Source organism: Anastrepha obliqua, chromosome 1 (genome assembly GCF_027943255.1).
Source record: "Anastrepha obliqua isolate idAnaObli1 chromosome 1, idAnaObli1_1.0, whole genome shotgun sequence".
Classification (NCBI taxonomy): domain Eukaryota; kingdom Metazoa; phylum Arthropoda; class Insecta; order Diptera; family Tephritidae; genus Anastrepha; species Anastrepha obliqua.
In genome coordinates this window covers 144,632,878-144,639,478 of record NC_072892.1, presented here as the reverse complement: position 1 = coordinate 144,639,478, position 6,601 = coordinate 144,632,878, and positions in this window count along the sequence as shown.

Below are 6,601 nucleotides of genomic sequence, written 5' to 3'. Positions count from 1 at the left end.
TGAAAATTGAATGGCGAGAAGGCCAAAGAACTTTCTGAGTCCTCCGTATATTGCACGGGCGCCAAGGATTAATACTAAACTTTTTGACCAACTGATGTTTCGCTCTATCATAACTTTCGACAATTTGTGTGGCAATCTTTTAGCGTCATAGTCAAATAATATTTTACAAATTTTTTTAAGGCAGAGCAGCAATGCATATAAATGAGAATTAGGGGTGTCAGTTTCTAAAAAAATACAATAAGGTGGCGTATTTGTGGGCAGATGAAAAATCCTCTTTGAAAAATATAGTTGAATTCCGGCAATTTCTTAGAACATCTCAAATCCCCATACCTGCGCCGCATAACTTTGTGTAACAGCTAAAAACAATTTCCATTTCGCAGTTAGCTTTATTTTATTTTTGTTTAGAAAAGTTCTCTAAATTGCATTTATAGTGTTTTTTTGTTATACTGTTTTTGGGTTATACTTGTCAACGTGTCTTTTAAAACTAAGTTTTGGTGAACATTTTACTCCAAGGTACCTACATTCCGTATTCCGTCACATAAACTCAAAAAAAGCATCAACTTCTGGCGAGTGGAGCTCGTCATTTTCAGTTTGCCTGAGCTGAGTTCATACGAGCTGATCTCTTCACTTCTGTTCAAGGAACCGAAAATACTTCGATAGGCATACGAGTTGCTGTACCTTGTGTTTGGACTCATTAAAATTACTTCTTATGTATGTAAGGGGTGGTTAAATGCGAGAAAGATGGAATAGGCGATTGCGCCTTTCGAATTCGCTGACTTGCTTTGCGTTTATTTGTTTTGTATTATTATGGTGCATGACGTCACACTTGACAAAATCACGAAAAATAAAGTGGCAGTTAGCGGAAGGCCCCACCTTAGGTATTCAATTCGCCTTGGCGATTGCCATCTTTCGAAATGTTGATCACTCACCTCACGTATGACAAATTTTACCTACAGAATATTTTTTTAAGCTATTAACTAATTGCATGAAAATATTTCCCAATACAAACAAGAATTAAATCAATAAATTACTTTATTCTATGCTCTGTTACTATATCCTTGGTGTCATTGGTGTACTGAGGTACTAAGGACTTCTCTAGTTTCTTAGATATCCTCTGTAGTGCAATTTAGTGTAAAGAACGCAGCAGGAAGCGTAAAAAATATGCAGTTTTGAATGCTTTCAAAAAGTATTTTACAGGCATAGTGTAACTGGCAATAACTATCAGAAATTGTCCAGTCTGACAGGCTTGAATTTGAAAAGGTCGAGCCAAGGAGCACCAGGAGATTTGGTGGCTCCTAAAACACTCAGGCTAAAGAGCCCATTTATTTAAAGCTCTGGAAAGGGGGTAGATAGTCAAGGAGGGAGGGAGAAAAGTTCTGACAGGCTTACTGAAGAAACTTTTTTTGTCTTGTCTGACAGTACCTCTAATGCTAGAGCGAATTATAGTGAATGCGACACTCTCCACTGGACAAACTAACTAACTTTAATTTGTTGTCTAAATCGTTCACAGAATAGACATACTTTTTAAAAAAAAGAAAAAAAAAATAAAAACAAAAAAAAAACTATTTTCCCATTTTTTCAACTGTAAACTGATAGACGCAATTGAATTGCTGCTGACGCTCAGCACTAAAAATCCGCTTCTAACTGTGGGCAATTTTCTACTGCAATACACATAGACACACAAACACACACACAACCACACAACCACACGCCCACGATGCAACACGTTCAATACAACGTCAACTTTATTGCGTTTTAAATAGATTTGGAGCTATGTTTCGCGCAGCTAAATGATTTTAGAATTGAAATCTAGACACAGAATAAATACACTGTCTACATGTTTGTCTGCGGTAAAGTTAGCAGGCGTTGAAAATTCGCATAGTCCGAGCGTCAGCCGGCGCTTTGAAGAGACCAACTGACAGCAAGTGAACTGTTGTCGGGCAACTTGCCTATGCTCCATCATCAAATCAGTTGGTGAAATTGTTTTGCTGTTCATGGTATCTTTTTTTGTTCTGTTCGTGTTTCGTGTTGCTATCGTCGTTACTGAAGCTTCATGCTTGCATTGAGTGCAATTTTCAATACAAATACAAACAAGGATTTCAAGGATGCGATGCCATCGTTAAAAGTTCGCTTGCCCAATCAAAGCCATATACAAGAGTAGTTGCATACAGTTGTATATTGCACACCTATATTGACATTGTGGAGAGGTGAGTGAAAGAGAAAGCTAAACTCACACAGCCTTTACAGTGCACATCGATCTCCGCCAACGCGTTGTAGTCAAATATTGCAAACGAATGTACAGAAATGCATTTGCATTCGTAGTGGCCACCGTGGCGGAGTGGATGCATACTTGACTATCGTTTGTTTAGTACCGGGTTCGATGCTCAATGCAGAGATTATGGCGATGTTCTTATAGAAAAAGATGTATCTACTAGCGAACGCAACCTGGCAGTGCATTTCTGTTGGCAGTGAAAAGTTGCTCAAGAAAATTATCAGTTGTAGCATATAACTGCAGGTCCCTCAATTTTGCAGAGCAACATTAAGACGCACACCACAATTTGGAGGAGAAACTCGGCCAAGCAACTAACAAAGAATGCAGCATGCACCTAAAATACGTCTATATGAACGCATACACGCACGTTCACACATACACACATACATTGGAGACGCACACACCAATGCTAGGGAAACTGAAATGCAGTAGATGTATACTGAAGCATCACTTTCGCGTTGGCTAAACCGATAGGAAAATATCCAGATGCTTATCATACCTTACACATTTGTAGTCTATGTGAACATACATGCGAGGTGTGTTGAAAAAATATGATTTCTCTTTTATCTCCTTCAAAGTAGTCCCCATCAGTTATAATACTCGTACCCTTGTACCAGCGTTTTTTCCCAACCGCGAAGCAGTTCTGATAACCGCTTTTTGGTGTGTTCTTGAGCTCTCTCAGTGATTCGGCTTTTATCTCCTCAATCGTCTCAAAACTTAGTCCTTTCATGGACCTCTTCAATCTTGGGAATCGAGAAAAGTCGCAGGGGTCCAAATGTGGTGAATAGGGTGGCTAAGGCATGGTAATGATGTTGGTTTTGGCCAAATAATATCTCACAAGCAAAGATGAGTGAGCAGTTGCATTATAATGATGCAAAAGCTATGAATTTTTTTCACAAAACTCCGGGCGTTTTTTCTTTTTTGTATTGCTTCACGCAAACGGCGCATAACTTCAAGGTAATACTCCTTATTTAACGTACAGCCTTGTGGTCTGAGCTGTTTATGCACTACGCCATGGTAATCGCAGAAAATAGTGAGCAAAACCGTGACATTTGATCGAGCGTGATCCGCTTTTTTTGGTCTCGGCTCTCCTGGACTCTTCCATTAGGACGATTGGGCTTTGGTTTCGATGTCATAACCATACACTCATGATTCGTCACCAATTATGACCCTTTTAAGCAAATCTGGGTCATCGCAGACGTCATTCAACAATTCCTGAGCGATGCTCATGCGACATTGTTTTTGGTCGAAATTCAGCAATTTTGAAACGAACTTCGCTGCCACACGCTTCATACCCAAAATTTCCGAAAATATAGCATGGCAACCGATATGCCGACATCCTCAGCAACTTCTCTAATTGTGGTTCGATGATTCTTCATAAGAATTCTCTTCATTTTCTTAACATTTTGCTGGGGCGTCCAGAGCAAGCGTCATCTTTCACATCTTCTCGACCTTCTGTACCACTTGTAAACATTTTTTTGACTCAGAGCACTCTCACCGTATGCCAGTGTCAACATTTCACGTGTTTTTGAGCACTTAATTCCATTTTTTTCACAAAATTCGAAGAACTTCTTTTATCCGGTTTTTTCGATAGTAGAAACTCGCCGAACACTCAAAACGCTTGACTTATTTATGCCTCCCACAAACAATCTAAACAGGAGACGAGTGTACCAACATAAAACAAAAATAATCGAAAGTCGCACGTACGTAGCCCGCGAAAATTTGATAATTCACCTCATTTTTTGAACACACCTCGTACGTATAGTACTTGCATAGGTATGTGTTGTGGAAATCCCACACAAATTGTCGTGTATACAAACAGTGTAAAGTTTCTTACATTTAAGGAAATCTACTTAAATTTCTATATTTACAGGGTTAACGGAAAAGTCGAACTAGCGACTAAACGTGCGGTAGGCACACCAATATTTTTCGACGTAGACGACGTACTGGACCCCAGATTATAAATTTTTTTCCGACGAGCTGAATTTTAGTTTACACACTTTTTTTTGAGTATTTGGATAAAATAAATTTAAAATGTAAAGCCGAAAGCCTCTGCTGCTAGCGCTGCGTTTGCTTGAGTTTGCTTATAATTTTATTATCATGTAAGCTTTAAAAAAAAAAATTAAAAAAAAAAATAAATAAAATAAATTTAAGGTCAGTTGTTTAATTTAATTTATATAAAGATATCAAATAATATAAGAAAATGGTTCGAGTTTACTCACGAAAAGACAATTTTTATCAGAATTAAGCTCTGCGTTGTAAAGCAAAAACTATATCAGAAAGTTATCTCTGAGTTTAGAAAATTATATAAACTAAAAATCAGGTGGTAAGAGTACAAAAAATAGCAAATTCATAAAAATTAGTTAGTGAATTATTAGTTAGTAAGTTGCGTTATATGGTTTTTTTAGTAGTCTGAACTGCCTTTATACCCCTAGCTGACTTTCAGTGAAAGCTTGGAGTCATTCGGTTTAGTGGAAGCGAAGTTATTGCGTCTAAAGTGTCAGTATATTTGTGTCATTGGTATAAAAATTAGTCTCGAACAAAGAGCTAATATCAAATTTTGTTTAAAATCATTCGTAAATTTATCAAAAATGAACCGAAGTCATAGTTTATATTCATGGAAGCGGAGTTGAATATCTCCAAAACATTGATTTATCGTATTTTAACTGATCACTTGGGCTTACGAAAGGTCTGTGTACGTTTCATGCCGCACAAGTTAACTGAGGACCAAATATTGCTCAGAATTCAACATTCGAAAGACCTCATTAAAGAGCCGAGAAAATACAAGAACTTCCTTTACAACATTGTAACTTTTGATGAAAAGTGGTGTTGCCAACATGAACCCGAAACTAAGCGTCAAAGTGCCGAATGGAAGGCCCCAGACGAGCCACCACCCAAAAAATTGCGTTTGGGGAAGGGAAAAATCAAGTTGATGCGCATTGGTTTTTACGAATCCAAGTTAATTGTCCACAAGGAATTCATGCCAATAAGCCAAACCGTCAATGCAATTTTCTATTTAGGCATTTTAAAGTGTTTGTTGCATCGCATTCGTCGAATTCGCCCTGAATACCGCGAAGGAGGAAGCTGGCGCTTATTGCATGATAATGCACAATCTCATTGATCTGCTCTTGTGATCGATTTTTTGACTAGAAATCGCATTTTAACCATCAATCACTCACCGCATTCACCTAATATGGCTCTCTGTGACTTCTACCTATTCAGAAAATTGAATTTGGCCATGAAAGTGAAACGTTTTGCGCCAGTAGAGGCCATCCAAAAGGCTTGTACCGAAATCCTGAAGGACATTCCGGATTCCGGTCAATGATATGAAGCACTCTTTCGAAAAGCTTTTTCGCGCAAGACTACTGTCGAGACCAGAGGGAACCCTTTTGAACAAATAAACTCGAAGTTATCAGAACAAATCTCCTGTCGTTTCTATTTCAGCTCAGTCTTATTTATTTTGGACTTCACCTTGTATTGTATATTTAGCTAAGTTTCGTCAAAGGTGAATTTTTATCTTTACGACTCTCATTTCTATTGGAGCGATTTTCTTTCAGAGTGGTCAAGAAAACGACCTCTAAAAGAAAATAAAGCGAGATGAAAATTTTTTTATCTAAATTTCATGCCGATGATGGTGTCCCAGACTTCTCAATATATGGCGTACACTTTCCTTTGACGTTCGCTGTGTGTGCAAAAAAACTGCGCGAACTACAACTGGGGTATATTACACCCCTTCACTTTTTTAGATCTGCAGAGACTCGGTGCGTACCAACTACCGAGGATTTACTGCATAAATTCAAAGAGTACAATTGGCTTGCTAAAACTCAGCTAACGGTATATTTCTAGATGTTAAACCCATCAAATATTTGTGGGGTAACTCACATCCCCGTGTGTTTTGCGAAGGTTGAATCGATTATTGCAAAGTTAGATGACATGATGGGTAAAACTTTAATTAAAAAAAAAAAAACGATTTTAAATATTAATTTAAATAATTTTTTTTTTTGTGCTCAGTTGTTAAATACCAGTTCAAGAGTCCAATTTTTCTGCTTTCAATTAAAGTTAATTATTAGAAATTAACAAACAAATTTGAAACAAGCTCCGGTTGCTTGATAAACTTTTAAAGTTACAATTTTTCACATCATTAAACTTTTTTTTTTGTACGCAAGAAAATTTGCAAAGTATTTTGAAAATTGTTATGTCTTTTCAGCTATCCAAAATGGAATAATATTAAAAAAATAAATAACAAAGATATACATGGATTCCAAACACTGTCTATTTAAAAATCGCGGCATAATTTAAAAATGGAAAAAGTCAAAACAAATGTTTAAG